This window comes from Lissotriton vulgaris, unplaced genomic scaffold (assembly GCF_964263255.1).
Source record: "Lissotriton vulgaris unplaced genomic scaffold, aLisVul1.2 SCAFFOLD_714, whole genome shotgun sequence".
Taxonomy (NCBI): Eukaryota; Metazoa; Chordata; class Amphibia; order Caudata; family Salamandridae; genus Lissotriton; species Lissotriton vulgaris.
In genome coordinates, this window is record NW_028248223.1 from 481,675 (window position 1) to 498,109 (window position 16,435).

The 16,435-nt window shown below is 33.7% G+C and overlaps 9 non-coding genes across 9 annotated transcripts; 4 read left to right on the forward strand and 5 right to left on the reverse strand.

The window, feature by feature from the left end:
- Positions 1-357: 357 nt before the first annotated feature.
- Positions 358-429, reverse strand: TRNAQ-CUG (transfer RNA glutamine (anticodon CUG)). Its single transcript has one exon. It is a non-coding gene; the product is annotated as a tRNA-Gln (tRNA).
- Positions 430-1,975: 1,546 nt separating this feature from the next.
- On the forward strand, positions 1,976-2,047 carry TRNAQ-UUG (transfer RNA glutamine (anticodon UUG)). Its single transcript has one exon. It is a non-coding gene; the product is annotated as a tRNA-Gln (tRNA).
- Positions 2,048-2,873: 826 nt separating this feature from the next.
- Positions 2,874-2,945, reverse strand: TRNAQ-CUG (transfer RNA glutamine (anticodon CUG)). Its single transcript has one exon. It is a non-coding gene; the product is annotated as a tRNA-Gln (tRNA).
- A 1,547-nt stretch (positions 2,946-4,492) lies between these two features.
- Positions 4,493-4,564, forward strand: TRNAQ-UUG (transfer RNA glutamine (anticodon UUG)). The gene has a single exon. It is a non-coding gene; the product is annotated as a tRNA-Gln (tRNA).
- An 826-nt stretch (positions 4,565-5,390) lies between these two features.
- On the reverse strand, positions 5,391-5,462 carry TRNAQ-CUG (transfer RNA glutamine (anticodon CUG)). Its single transcript has one exon. It is a non-coding gene; the product is annotated as a tRNA-Gln (tRNA).
- Positions 5,463-7,008: 1,546 nt separating this feature from the next.
- On the forward strand, positions 7,009-7,080 carry TRNAQ-UUG (transfer RNA glutamine (anticodon UUG)). Its single transcript has one exon. It is a non-coding gene; the product is annotated as a tRNA-Gln (tRNA).
- Positions 7,081-9,525: 2,445 nt separating this feature from the next.
- Positions 9,526-9,597, forward strand: TRNAQ-UUG (transfer RNA glutamine (anticodon UUG)). Its single transcript has one exon. It is a non-coding gene; the product is annotated as a tRNA-Gln (tRNA).
- Positions 9,598-10,423: 826 nt separating this feature from the next.
- On the reverse strand, positions 10,424-10,495 carry TRNAQ-CUG (transfer RNA glutamine (anticodon CUG)). The gene has a single exon. It is a non-coding gene; the product is annotated as a tRNA-Gln (tRNA).
- Positions 10,496-12,940: 2,445 nt separating this feature from the next.
- Positions 12,941-13,012, reverse strand: TRNAQ-CUG (transfer RNA glutamine (anticodon CUG)). The gene has a single exon. It is a non-coding gene; the product is annotated as a tRNA-Gln (tRNA).
- Between the last annotated feature and the right edge of the window lie 3,423 nt (positions 13,013-16,435).

Below are 16,435 nucleotides of genomic sequence, written 5' to 3' on the forward strand. Positions count from 1 at the left end.
GAATTCCTCTTTCAAAGAAATGCACAATTAAATGCACTGTGTAAGTCAAGAATGTTGTCAGATAAGAAATCAGCAAAATTAACTATCTTATTACTGATCATACAGATGAGAAAGAAAAGGAACCTCTTGCTCAAATTGTGGATGGGAAAGAACAGTTTTTAGTTTTCAGCTTCTGTACTTATGTTTATGATTAATTCATTTCTTTATATTGTATTATCGCTATCTAGATGGATATAGCCATGTATACATAGATACATACTTATACGTTGATAAGTTTCAGTATAAAGCTTTGACGTTATGTTTTTCCAAGTCCAAATTCTAAGAAATTAGTGAAATATTAAATCTCATAATTCAAGCAGGTCCCACCGAGATTTGAACTCGGATCGCTGGATTCAGAGTCCAGAGTGCTAACCATTACACCATGGAACCCCGCCATACATGAGGGCTTTTTCCATTGAGACAAAAGAGAGCGCATCAGTGCGGGGGCTTTTCTTACATTGATGAAAAGATATCTCAGTTGAATGCTCATAGTGTAAAGAGCGATAATGTGATTTGATTCTTTTCAGCTACATTCTCCATAACAGTGTTAAATGTGCAAACGTTTATCAGGACATGCAATTTACAAAATAATGATAATCTTTGACTGAAGAATATTAAAACATTCTACATTTCCAAACTACTACATCCATTTCTCTGTCTCTCACATGGGTGGCTCCAAAGAGCAATGGTTGGCACTTTGGACTTTGCATGCAAAGGTACCAGTCCAATTCTTTGAGGTACTTCTTTACTACTCTTGACCTTTTCCATTTCTGTCATCTTTGTTTATTGATAGCTCTAATCCAACACCAGTAGGTTGAAAGAGACAAATATTGACTCCTTTCAAAATGTCCAACAGCTTGAACAAGTTACAGAAATACGAACTTTATAATACTTTTACATCACATTCCTAGACAAAATAGTGTGACATTACAAAATCCTATCCTGTTTTTCTCAAATGCATTTCAGAGGGCTGATTCCCAGCATTCCTTTTTGAAGATTTCCACACTATTGATAAAGCGAATATAGCACATTTTGAAAGAGATGTTTTCTTAAATCAAACCTAGAGAACCACAATGACGGTATCAATCAGATAGTAGAAATGTTTTTTGTATATTAGTATGGAAGTTGTGAAATAAAACATTTCTCATGCTGATTTTCAACAGTCGATCTGCAATCATGAAATATAAGCTTTTGCTTGGAGGCCTCAAAGGTACTGATCTAATTTTCTTTTTTAAATTATTCACAGATCGTATGATATGCTTTGTACAAATCAACTATGTTGTTAGATCAAAATTGATTAAAAAGTGACTATCTCAATTTCAGGACATATAGAAGAGGAAGGAGAAGGCGCTCATGTTTCAAATGCGGAGAGGCAACAACTGTTCATTATTTTCACCTCTATTAATTATATGTATTTTCATAATGTATATATTTATATTTTCCGATAAATATACATAGACATATAGCGATATATAGGGAGATACATACATATAAGTTGATACGTACAAGTTTATAAGTAAATGAGATGTTTTTCCAATTAATACTTCTAAGAACTGAATGGAAACAAAATCGTAAAGTTTAGATAAGTCCCACTGAGCTTTGTACTTAGATCCCTGTTTTCAGAGTCCAGATTGACAAGCATAACACCATCAACCCACCTGTACCAGGTTGAGCTTTCCGTTTTGACAGAAGAGATTGCATTCACAGGGAAATCTTAATTTTTATTGCAAAATCTTATCTCACATAAAAAGTACTGTTCAACAGAGTCATAGCGTTACTTGAGTCCTTTGTGCAACATACTTCCCTAACATAGTTCAATGGGCAAAAGTTGAACAGAATAGAAAAGTAATACAATTCTGTTTGTCTTTGACTGTAGAAAATAAAAAATGTGAAATGTCCACATTGCTGCAGCAATTTGCTCCCCTGTCACATGGGAGGTTCCATGGTGTAATGGTTAGCACTTTGGACTTTGAATCCAAGGATCCGAGTTCAAATCTCGGTGGGACCACTTTCATGACTTATGACCAAATCTTTTTCTGTCAAGTGTATTCATAAATATCATAAATCTAACACGGGTAGAGTGAAACATTAATTTATTGATTGTATTTTAAAAGTCTATTTGATGTGAGCAAATTATAGAACTTTTAGAAAACATGGAAATTAAATGGCTCAAAATAATGAGACATTTTGTGAGCTGACTCTGTTTTCTCAAACTCATCACAAGGGGCTGATGCAAGATATTACTTGTTTAAATCTTACTGTTATTGATAAGGGGAACAAGGAACTTTTTTAATTGGAAAGCCTTCATTAAAAGAAAACTTTAGGAATCAAATTGTGTATTTTGGGGGCAGAAGAGATGAACTTTTAAATAACAATCTTGAAATTCAGACACACAGATATTTACACTCTGTTTTTCTAAAGTAAATCCATAACCATGAAGTAGAATCTTTCGAAAGACATGTCAGATGTATTAATCTGAATTCCTCTTTCAAAGAAATGCACAATTAAATGCACTGTGTAAGTCAAGAATGTTGTCAGATAAGAAATCAGCAAAATTAACTATCTTATTACTGATCATACAGATGAGAAAGAAAAGGAACCTCTTGCTCAAATTGTGGATGGGAAAGAACAGTTTTTAGTTTTCAGCTTCTGTACTTATGTTTATGATTAATTCATTTCTTTATATTGTATTATCGCTATCTAGATGGATATAGCCATGTATACATAGATACATACTTATACGTTGATAAGTTTCAGCATAAAGCTTTGACGTTATGTTTTTCCAAGTCCAAATTCTAAGAAATTAGTGAAATATTAAATCTCATAATTCAAGCAGGTCCCACCGAGATTTGAACTCGGATCGCTGGATTCAGAGTCCAGAGTGCTAACCATTACACCATGGAACCCCGCCATACACGAGGGCTTTTTCCATTGAGACAAAAGAGAGCGCATCAGTGCGGGGGCTTTTCTTACATTGATGAAAAGATATCTCAGTTGAATGCTCATAGTGTAAAGAGCGATAATGTGATTTGATTCTTTTCAGCTACATTCTCCATAACAGTGTTAAATGTGCAAACGTTTATCAGGACATGCAATTTACAAAATAATGATAATCTTTGACTGAAGAATATTAAAACATTCTACATTTCCAAACTACTACATCCATTTCTCTGTCTCTCACATGGGTGGCTCCAAAGAGCAATGGTTGGCACTTTGGACTTTGCATGCAAAGGTACCAGTCCAATTCTTTGAGGTACTTCTTTACTACTCTTGACCTTTTCCATTTCTGTCATCTTTGTTTATTGATAGCTCTAATCCAACACCAGTAGGTTGAAAGAGACAAATATTGACTCCTTTCAAAATGTCCAACAGCTTGAACAAGTTACAGAAATACGAACTTTATAATACTTTTACATCACATTCCTAGACAAAATAGTGTGACATTACAAAATCCTATCCTGTTTTTCTCAAATGCATTTCAGAGGGCTGATTCCCAGCATTCCTTTTTGAAGATTTCCACACTATTGATAAGGCGAATATAGCACATTTTGAAAGAGATGTTTTCTTAAATCAAACCTAGAGAACCACAATGACGGTATCAATCAGATAGTAGAAATGTTTTTTGTATATTAGTATGGAAGTTGTGAAATAAAACATTTCTCATGCTGATTTTCAACAGTCGATCTGCAATCATGAAATATAAGCTTTTGCTTGGAGGCCTCAAAGGTACTGATCTAATTTTTTTTTTTTAAATTATTCACAGATCGTATGATATGCTTTGTACAAATCAACTATGTTGTTAGATCAAAATTGATTAAAAAGTGACTATCTCAATTTCAGGACATATAGAAGAGGAAGGAGAAGGCGCTCATGTTTCAAATGCGGAGAGGCAACAACTGTTCATTATTTTCACCTCTATTAATTATATGTATTTTCATAATGTATATATTTATATTTTCCGATAAATATACATAGACATATAGCGATATATAGGGAGATACATACATATAAGTTGATACGTACAAGTTTATAAGTAAATGAGATGTTTTTCCAATTAATACTTCTAAGAACTGAATGGAAACAAAATCGTAAAGTTTAGATAAGTCCCACTGAGCTTTGTACTTAGATCCCTGTTTTCAGAGTCCAGATTGACAAGCATAACACCATCAACCCACCTGTACCAGGTTGAGCTTTCCGTTTTGACAGAAGAGATTGCATTCACAGGGAAATCTTAATTTTTATTGCAAAATCTTATCTCACATAAAAAGTACTGTTCAACAGAGTCATAGCGTTACTTGAGTCCTTTGTGCAACATACTTCCCTAACATAGTTCAATGGGCAAAAGTTGAACAGAATAGAAAAGTAATACAATTCTGTTTGTCTTTGACTGTAGAAAATAAAAAATGTGAAATGTCCACATTGCTGCAGCAATTTGCTCCCCTGTCACATGGGAGGTTCCATGGTGTAATGGTTAGCACTTTGGACTTTGAATCCAAGGATCCGAGTTCAAATCTCGGTGGGACCACTTTCATGACTTATGACCAAATCTTTTTCTGTCAAGTGTATTCATAAATATCATAAATCTAACACGGGTAGAGTGAAACATTAATTTATTGATTGTATTTTAAAAGTCTATTTGATGTGAGCAAATTATAGAACTTTTAGAAAACATGGAAATTAAATGGCTCAAAATAATGAGACATTTTGTGAGCTGACTCTGTTTTCTCAAACTCATCACAAGGGGCTGATGCAAGATATTACTTGTTTAAATCTTACTGTTATTGATAAGGGGAACAAGGAACTTTTTTAATTGGAAAGCCTTCATTAAAAGAAAACTTTAGGAATCAAATTGTGTATTTTGGGGGCAGAAGAGATGAACTTTTAAATAACAATCTTGAAATTCAGACACACAGATATTTACACTCTGTTTTTCTAAAGTAAATCCATAGCCATGAAGTAGAATCTTTCGAAAGACATGTCAGATGTATTAATCTGAATTCCTCTTTCAAAGAAATGCACAATTAAATGCACTGTGTAAGTCAAGAATGTTGTCAGATAAGAAATCAGCAAAATTAACTATCTTATTACTGATCATACAGATGAGAAAGAAAAGGAACCTCTTGCTCAAATTGTGGATGGGAAAGAACAGTTTTTAGTTTTCAGCTTCTGTACTTATGTTTATGATTAATTCATTTCTTTATATTGTATTATCGCTATCTAGATGGATATAGCCATGTATACATAGATACATACTTATACGTTGATAAGTTTCAGTATAAAGCTTTGACGTTATGTTTTTCCAAGTCCAAATTCTAAGAAATTAGTGAAATATTAAATCTCATAATTCAAGCAGGTCCCACCGAGATTTGAACTCGGATCGCTGGATTCAGAGTCCAGAGTGCTAACCATTACACCATGGAACCCCACCATACATGAGGGCTTTTTCCATTGAGACAAAAGAGAGCGCATCAGTGCGGGGGCTTTTCTTACATTGATGAAAAGATATCTCAGTTGAATGCTCATAGTGTAAAGAGCGATAATGTGATTTGATTCTTTTCAGCTACATTCTCCATAACAGTGTTAAATGTGCAAACGTTTATCAGGACATGCAATTTACAAAATAATGATAATCTTTGACTGAAGAATATTAAAACATTCTACATTTCCAAACTACTACATCCATTTCTCTGTCTCTCACATGGGTGGCTCCAAAGAGCAATGGTTGGCACTTTGGACTTTGCATGCAAAGGTACCAGTCCAATTCTTTGAGGTACTTCTTTACTACTCTTGACCTTTTCCATTTCTGTCATCTTTGTTTATTGATAGCTCTAATCCAACACCAGTAGGTTGAAAGAGACAAATATTGACTCCTTTCAAAATGTCCAACAGCTTGAACAAGTTACAGAAATACGAACTTTATAATACTTTTACATCACATTCCTAGACAAAATAGTGTGACATTACAAAATCCTATCCTGTTTTTCTCAAATGCATTTCAGAGGGCTGATTCCCAGCATTCCTTTTTGAAGATTTCCACACTATTGATAAAGCGAATATAGCACATTTTGAAAGAGATGTTTTCTTAAATCAAACCTAGAGAACCACAATGACGGTATCAATCAGATAGTAGAAATGTTTTTTGTATATTAGTATGGAAGTTGTGAAATAAAACATTTCTCATGCTGATTTTCAACAGTCGATCTGCAATCATGAAATATAAGCTTTTGCTTGGAGGCCTCAAAGGTACTGATCTAATTTTCTTTTTTAAATTATTCACAGATCGTATGATATGCTTTGTACAAATCAACTATGTTGTTAGATCAAAATTGATTAAAAAGTGACTATCTCAATTTCAGGACATATAGAAGAGGAAGGAGAAGGCGCTCATGTTTCAAATGCGGAGAGGCAACAACTGTTCATTATTTTCACCTCTATTAATTATATGTATTTTCATAATGTATATATTTATATTTTCCGATAAATATACATAGACATATAGCGATATATAGGGAGATACATACATATAAGTTGATACGTACAAGTTTATAAGTAAATGAGATGTTTTTCCAATTAATACTTCTAAGAACTGAATGGAAACAAAATCGTAAAGTTTAGATAAGTCCCACTGAGCTTTGTACTTAGATCCCTGTTTTCAGAGTCCAGATTGACAAGCATAACACCATCAACCCACCTGTACCAGGTTGAGCTTTCCGTTTTGACAGAAGAGATTGCATTCACAGGGAAATCTTAATTTTTATTGCAAAATCTTATCTCACATAAAAAGTACTGTTCAACAGAGTCATAGCGTTACTTGAGTCCTTTGTGCAACATACTTCCCTAACATAGTTCAATGGGCAAAAGTTGAACAGAATAGAAAAGTAATACAATTCTGTTTGTCTTTGACTGTAGAAAATAAAAAATGTGAAATGTCCACATTGCTGCAGCAATTTGCTCCCCTGTCACATGGGAGGTTCCATGGTGTAATGGTTAGCACTTTGGACTTTGAATCCAAGGATCCGAGTTCAAATCTCGGTGGGACCACTTTCATGACTTATGACCAAATCTTTTTCTGTCAAGTGTATTCATAAATATCATAAATCTAACACGGGTAGAGTGAAACATTAATTTATTGATTGTATTTTAAAAGTCTATTTGATGTGAGCAAATTATAGAACTTTTAGAAAACATGGAAATTAAATGGCTCAAAATAATGAGACATTTTGTGAGCTGACTCCGTTTTCTCAAACTCATCACAAGGGGCTGATGCAAGATATTACTTGTTTAAATCTTACTGTTATTGATAAGGGGAACAAGGAACTTTTTTAATTGGAAAGCCTTCATTAAAAGAAAACTTTAGGAATCAAATTGTGTATTTTGGGGGCAGAAGAGATGAACTTTTAAATAACAATCTTGAAATTCAGACACACAGATATTTACACTCTGTTTTTCTAAAGTAAATCCATAACCATGAAGTAGAATCTTTCGAAAGACATGTCAGATGTATTAATCTGAATTCCTCTTTCAAAGAAATGCACAATTAAATGCACTGTGTAAGTCAAGAATGTTGTCAGATAAGAAATCAGCAAAATTAACTATCTTATTACTGATCATACAGATGAGAAAGAAAAGGAACCTCTTGCTCAAATTGTGGATGGGAAAGAACAGTTTTTAGTTTTCAGCTTCTGTACTTATGTTTATGATTAATTCATTTCTTTATATTGTATTATCGCTATCTAGATGGATATAGCCATGTATACATAGATACATACTTATACGTTGATAAGTTTCAGCATAAAGCTTTGACGTTATGTTTTTCCAAGTCCAAATTCTAAGAAATTAGTGAAATATTAAATCTCATAATTCAAGCAGGTCCCACCGCGATTTGAACTCGGATCGCTGGATTCAGAGTCCAGAGTGCTAACCATTACACCATGGAACCCCGCCATACACGAGGGCTTTTTCCATTGAGACAAAAGAGAGCGCATCAGTGCGGGGGCTTTTCTTACATTGATGAAAAGATATCTCAGTTGAATGCTCATAGTGTAAAGAGCGATAATGTGATTTGATTCTTTTCAGCTACATTCTCCATAACAGTGTTAAATGTGCAAACGTTTATCAGGACATGCAATTTACAAAATAATGATAATCTTTGACTGAAGAATATTAAAACATTCTACATTTCCAAACTACTACATCCATTTCTCTGTCTCTCACATGGGTGGCTCCAAAGAGCAATGGTTGGCACTTTGGACTTTGCATGCAAAGGTACCAGTCCAATTCTTTGAGGTACTTCTTTACTACTCTTGACCTTTTCCATTTCTGTCATCTTTGTTTATTGATAGCTCTAATCCAACACCAGTAGGTTGAAAGAGACAAATATTGACTCCTTTCAAAATGTCCAACAGCTTGAACAAGTTACAGAAATACGAACTTTATAATACTTTTACATCACATTCCTAGACAAAATAGTGTGACATTACAAAATCCTATCCTGTTTTTCTCAAATGCATTTCAGAGGGCTGATTCCCAGCATTCCTTTTTGAAGATTTCCACACTATTGATAAGGCGAATATAGCACATTTTGAAAGAGATGTTTTCTTAAATCAAACCTAGAGAACCACAATGACGGTATCAATCAGATAGTAGAAATGTTTTTTGTATATTAGTATGGAAGTTGTGAAATAAAACATTTCTCATGCTGATTTTCAACAGTCGATCTGCAATCATGAAATATAAGCTTTTGCTTGGAGGCCTCAAAGGTACTGATCTAATTTTCTTTTTTAAAATTATTCACAGATCGTATGATATGCTTTGTACAAATCAACTATGTTGTTAGATCAAAATTGATTAAAAAGTGACTATCTCAATTTCAGGACATATAGAAGAGGAAGGAGAAGGCGCTCATGTTTCAAATGCGGAGAGGCAACAACTGTTCATTATTTTCACCTCTATTAATTATATGTATTTTCATAATGTATATATTTATATTTTCCGATAAATATACATAGACATATAGCGATATATAGGGAGATACATACATATAAGTTGATACGTACAAGTTTATAAGTAAATGAGATGTTTTTCCAATTAATACTTCTAAGAACTGAATGGAAACAAAATCGTAAAGTTTAGATAAGTCCCACTGAGCTTTGTACTTAGATCCCTGTTTTCAGAGTCCAGATTGACAAGCATAACACCATCAACCCACCTGTACCAGGTTGAGCTTTCCGTTTTGACAGAAGAGATTGCATTCACAGGGAAATCTTAATTTTTATTGCAAAATCTTATCTCACATAAAAAGTACTGTTCAACAGAGTCATAGCGTTACTTGAGTCCTTTGTGCAACATACTTCCCTAACATAGTTCAATGGGCAAAAGTTGAACAGAATAGAAAAGTAATACAATTCTGTTTGTCTTTGACTGTAGAAAATAAAAAATGTGAAATGTCCACATTGCTGCAGCAATTTGCTCCCCTGTCACATGGGAGGTTCCATGGTGTAATGGTTAGCACTTTGGACTTTGAATCCAAGGATCCGAGTTCAAATCTCGGTGGGACCACTTTCATGACTTATGACCAAATCTTTTTCTGTCAAGTGTATTCATAAATATCATAAATCTAACACGGGTAGAGTGAAACATTAATTTATTGATTGTATTTTAAAAGTCTATTTGATGTGAGCAAATTATAGAACTTTTAGAAAACATGGAAATTAAATGGCTCAAAATAATGAGACATTTTGTGAGCTGACTCCGTTTTCTCAAACTCATCACAAGGGGCTGATGCAAGATATTACTTGTTTAAATCTTACTGTTATTGATAAGGGGAACAAGGAACTTTTTTAATTGGAAAGCCTTCATTAAAAGAAAACTTTAGGAATCAAATTGTGTATTTTGGGGGCAGAAGAGATGAACTTTTAAATAACAATCTTGAAATTCAGACACACAGATATTTACACTCTGTTTTTCTAAAGTAAATCCATAACCATGAAGTAGAATCTTTCGAAAGACATGTCAGATGTATTAATCTGAATTCCTCTTTCAAAGAAATGCACAATTAAATGCACTGTGTAAGTCAAGAATGTTGTCAGATAAGAAATCAGCAAAATTAACTATCTTATTACTGATCATACAGATGAGAAAGAAAAGGAACCTCTTGCTCAAATTGTGGATGGGAAAGAACAGTTTTTAGTTTTCAGCTTCTGTACTTATGTTTATGATTAATTCATTTCTTTATATTGTATTATCGCTATCTAGATGGATATAGCCATGTATACATAGATACATACTTATACGTTGATAAGTTTCAGCATAAAGCTTTGACGTTATGTTTTTCCAAGTCCAAATTCTAAGAAATTAGTGAAATATTAAATCTCATAATTCAAGCAGGTCCCACCGAGATTTGAACTCGGATCGCTGGATTCAGAGTCCAGAGTGCTAACCATTACACCATGGAACCCCGCCATACACGAGGGCTTTTTCCATTGAGACAAAAGAGAGCGCATCAGTGCGGGGGCTTTTCTTACATTGATGAAAAGATATCTCAGTTGAATGCTCATAGTGTAAAGAGCGATAATGTGATTTGATTCTTTTCAGCTACATTCTCCATAACAGTGTTAAATGTGCAAACGTTTATCAGGACATGCAATTTACAAAATAATGATAATCTTTGACTGAAGAATATTAAAACATTCTACATTTCCAAACTACTACATCCATTTCTCTGTCTCTCACATGGGTGGCTCCAAAGAGCAATGGTTGGCACTTTGGACTTTGCATGCAAAGGTACCAGTCCAATTCTTTGAGGTACTTCTTTACTACTCTTGACCTTTTCCATTTCTGTCATCTTTGTTTATTGATAGCTCTAATCCAACACCAGTAGGTTGAAAGAGACAAATATTGACTCCTTTCAAAATGTCCAACAGCTTGAACAAGTTACAGAAATACGAACTTTATAATACTTTTACATCACATTCCTAGACAAAATAGTGTGACATTACAAAATCCTATCCTGTTTTTCTCAAATGCATTTCAGAGGGCTGATTCCCAGCATTCCTTTTTGAAGATTTCCACACTATTGATAAGGCGAATATAGCACATTTTGAAAGAGATGTTTTCTTAAATCAAACCTAGAGAACCACAATGACGGTATCAATCAGATAGTAGAAATGTTTTTTGTATATTAGTATGGAAGTTGTGAAATAAAACATTTCTCATGCTGATTTTCAACAGTCGATCTGCAATCATGAAATATAAGCTTTTGCTTGGAGGCCTCAAAGGTACTGATCTAATTTTCTTTTTTAAAATTATTCACAGATCGTATGATATGCTTTGTACAAATCAACTATGTTGTTAGATCAAAATTGATTAAAAAGTGACTATCTCAATTTCAGGACATATAGAAGAGGAAGGAGAAGGCGCTCATGTTTCAAATGCGGAGAGGCAACAACTGTTCATTATTTTCACCTCTATTAATTATATGTATTTTCATAATGTATATATTTATATTTTCCGATAAATATACATAGACATATTGCGATATATAGGGAGATACATACATATAAGTTGATACGTACAAGTTTATAAGTAAATGAGATGTTTTTCCAATTAATACTTCTAAGAACTGAATGGAAACAAAATCGTAAAGTTTAGATAAGTCCCACTGAGCTTTGTACTTAGATCCCTGTTTTCAGAGTCCAGATTGACAAGCATAACACCATCAACCCACCTGTACCAGGTTGAGCTTTCCGTTTTGACAGAAGAGATTGCATTCACAGGGAAATCTTAATTTTTATTGCAAAATCTTATCTCACATAAAAAGTACTGTTCAACAGAGTCATAGCGTTACTTGAGTCCTTTGTGCAACATACTTCCCTAACATAGTTCAATGGGCAAAAGTTGAACAGAATAGAAAAGTAATACAATTCTGTTTGTCTTTGACTGTAGAAAATAAAAAATGTGAAATGTCCACATTGCTGCAGCAATTTGCTCCCCTGTCACATGGGAGGATCCATGGTGTAATGGTTAGCACTTTGGACTTTGAATCCAAGGATCCGAGTTCAAATCTCGGTGGGACCACTTTCATGACTTATGACCAAATCTTTTTCTGTCAAGTGTATTCATAAATATCATAAATCTAACACGGGTAGAGTGAAACATTAATTTATTGATTGTATTTTAAAAGTCTATTTGATGTGAGCAAATTATAGAACTTTTAGAAAACATGGAAATTAAATGGCTCAAAATAATGAGACATTTTGTGAGCTGACTCCGTTTTCTCAAACTCATCACAAGGGGCTGATGCAAGATATTACTTGTTTAAATCTTACTGTTATTGATAAGGGGAACAAGGAACTTTTTTAATTGGAAAGACTTCATTAAAAGAAAACTTTAGGAATCAAATTGTGTATTTTGGGGGCAGAAGAGATGAACTTTTAAATAACAATCTTGAAATTCAGACACACAGATATTTACACTCTGTTTTTCTAAAGTAAATCCATAACCATGAAGTAGAATCTTTCGAAAGACATGTCAGATGTATTAATCTGAATTCCTCTTTCAAAGAAATGCACAATTAAATGCACTGTGTAAGTCAAGAATGTTGTCAGATAAGAAATCAGCAAAATTAACTATCTTATTACTGATCATACAGATGAGAAAGAAAAGGAACCTCTTGCTCAAATTGTGGATGGGAAAGAACAGTTTTTAGTTTTCAGCTTCTGTACTTATGTTTATGATTAATTCATTTCTTTATATTGTATTATCGCTATCTAGATGGATATAGCCATGTATACATAGATACATACTTATACGTTGATAAGTTTCAGCATAAAGCTTTGACGTTATGTTTTTCCAAGTCCAAATTCTAAGAAATTAGTGAAATATTAAATCTCATAATTCAAGCAGGTCCCACCGAGATTTGAACTCGGATCGCTGGATTCAGAGTCCAGAGTGCTAACCATTACACCATGGAACCCCGCCATACACGAGGGCTTTTTCCATTGAGACAAAAGAGAGCGCATCAGTGCGGGGGCTTTTCTTACATTGATGAAAAGATATCTCAGTTGAATGCTCATAGTGTAAAGAGCGATAATGTGATTTGATTCTTTTCAGCTACATTCTCCATAACAGTGTTAAATGTGCAAACGTTTATCAGGACATGCAATTTACAAAATAATGATAATCTTTGACTGAAGAATATTAAAACATTCTACATTTCCAAACTACTACATCCATTTCTCTGTCTCTCACATGGGTGGCTCCAAAGAGCAATGGTTGGCACTTTGGACTTTGCATGCAAAGGTACCAGTCCAATTCTTTGAGGTACTTCTTTACTACTCTTGACCTTTTCCATTTCTGTCATCTTTGTTTATTGATAGCTCTAATCCAACACCAGTAGGTTGAAAGAGACAAATATTGACTCCTTTCAAAATGTCCAACAGCTTGAACAAGTTACAGAAATACGAACTTTATAATACTTTTACATCACATTCCTAGACAAAATAGTGTGACATTACAAAATCCTATCCTGTTTTTCTCAAATGCATTTCAGAGGGCTGATTCCCAGCATTCCTTTTTGAAGATTTCCACACTATTGATAAGGCGAATATAGCACATTTTGAAAGAGATGTTTTCTTAAATCAAACCTAGAGAACCACAATGACGGTATCAATCAGATAGTAGAAATGTTTTTTGTATATTAGTATGGAAGTTGTGAAATAAAACATTTCTCATGCTGATTTTCAACAGTCGATCTGCAATCATGAAATATAAGCTTTTGCTTGGAGGCCTCAAAGGTACTGATCTAATTTTCTTTTTTAAAATTATTCACAGATCGTATGATATGCTTTGTACAAATCAACTATGTTGTTAGATCAAAATTGATTAAAAAGTGACTATCTCAATTTCAGGACATATAGAAGAGGAAGGAGAAGGCGCTCATGTTTCAAATGCGGAGAGGCAACAACTGTTCATTATTTTCACCTCTATTAATTATATGTATTTTCATAATGTATATATTTATATTTTCCGATAAATATACATAGACATATAGCGATATATAGGGAGATACATACATATAAGTTGATACGTACAAGTTTATAAGTAAATGAGATGTTTTTCCAATTAATACTTCTAAGAACTGAATGGAAACAAAATCGTAAAGTTTAGATAAGTCCCACTGAGCTTTGTATTTAGATCCCTGTTTTCAGAGTCCAGATTGACAAGCATAACACCATCAACCCACCTGTACCAGGTTGAGCTTTCCGTTTTGACAGAAGAGATTGCATTCACAGGGAAATCTTAATTTTTATTGCAAAATCTTATCTCACATAAAAAGTACTGTTCAACAGAGTCATAGCGTTACTTGAGTCCTTTGTGCAACATACTTCCCTAACATAGTTCAATGGGCAAAAGTTGAACAGAATAGAAAAGTAATACAATTCTGTTTGTCTTTGACTGTAGAAAATAAAAAATGTGAAATGTCCACATTGCTGCAGCAATTTGCTCCCCTGTCACATGGGAGGATCCATGGTGTAATGGTTAGCACTTTGGACTTTGAATCCAAGGATCCGAGTTCAAATCTCGGTGGGACCACTTTCATGACTTATGACCAAATCTTTTTCTGTCAAGTGTATTCATAAATATCATAAATCTAACACGGGTAGAGTGAAACATTAATTTATTGATTGTATTTTAAAAGTCTATTTGATGTGAGCAAATTATAGAACTTTTAGAAAACATGGAAATTAAATGGCTCAAAATAATGAGACATTTTGTGAGCTGACTCCGTTTTCTCAAACTCATCACAAGGGGCTGATGCAAGATATTACTTGTTTAAATCTTACTGTTATTGATAAGGGGAACAAGGAACTTTTTTAATTGGAAAGCCTTCATTAAAAGAAAACTTTAGGAATCAAATTGTGTATTTTGGGGGCAGAAGAGATGAACTTTTAAATAACAATCTTGAAATTCAGACACACAGATATTTACACTCTGTTTTTCTAAAGTAAATCCATAACCATGAAGTAGAATCTTTCGAAAGACATGTCAGATGTATTAATCTGAATTCCTCTTTCAAAGAAATGCACAATTAAATGCACTGTGTAAGTCAAGAATGTTGTCAGATAAGAAATCAGCAAAATTAACTATCTTATTACTGATCATACAGATGAGAAAGAAAAGGAACCTCTTGCTCAAATTGTGGATGGGAAAGAACAGTTTTTAGTTTTCAGCTTCTGTACTTATGTTTATGATTAATTCATTTCTTTATATTGTATTATCGCTATCTAGATGGATATAGCCATGTATACATAGATACATACTTATACGTTGATAAGTTTCAGCATAAAGCTTTGACGTTATGTTTTTCCAAGTCCAAATTCTAAGAAATTAGTGAAATATTAAATCTCATAATTCAAGCAGGTCCCACCGCGATTTGAACTCGGATCGCTGGATTCAGAGTCCAGAGTGCTAACCATTACACCATGGAACCCCGCCATACACGAGGGCTTTTTCCATTGAGACAAAAGAGAGCGCATCAGTGCGGGGGCTTTTCTTACATTGATGAAAAGATATCTCAGTTGAATGCTCATAGTGTAAAGAGCGATAATGTGATTTGATTCTTTTCAGCTACATTCTCCATAACAGTGTTAAATGTGCAAACGTTTATCAGGACATGCAATTTACAAAATAATGATAATCTTTGACTGAAGAATATTAAAACATTCTACATTTCCAAACTACTACATCCATTTCTCTGTCTCTCACATGGGTGGCTCCAAAGAGCAATGGTTGGCACTTTGGACTTTGCATGCAAAGGTACCAGTCCAATTCTTTGAGGTACTTCTTTACTACTCTTGACCTTTTCCATTTCTGTCATCTTTGTTTATTGATAGCTCTAATCCAACACCAGTAGGTTGAAAGAGACAAATATTGACTCCTTTCAAAATGTCCAACAGCTTGAACAAGTTACAGAAATACGAACTTTATAATACTTTTACATCACATTCCTAGACAAAATAGTGTGACATTACAAAATCCTATCCTGTTTTTCTCAAATGCATTTCAGAGGGCTGATTCCCAGCATTCCTTTTTGAAGATTTCCACACTATTGATAAGGCGAATATAGCACATTTTGAAAGAGATGTTTTCTTAAATCAAACCTAGAGAACCACAATGACGGTATCAATCAGATAGTAGAAATGTTTTTTGTATATTAGTATGGAAGTTGTGAAATAAAACATTTCTCATGCTGATTTTCAACAGTCGATCTGCAATCATGAAATATAAGCTTTTGCTTGGAGGCCTCAAAGGTACTGATCTAATTTTCTTTTTTAAAATTATTCACAGATCGTATGATATGCTTTGTACAAATCAACTATGTTGTTAGATCAAAATT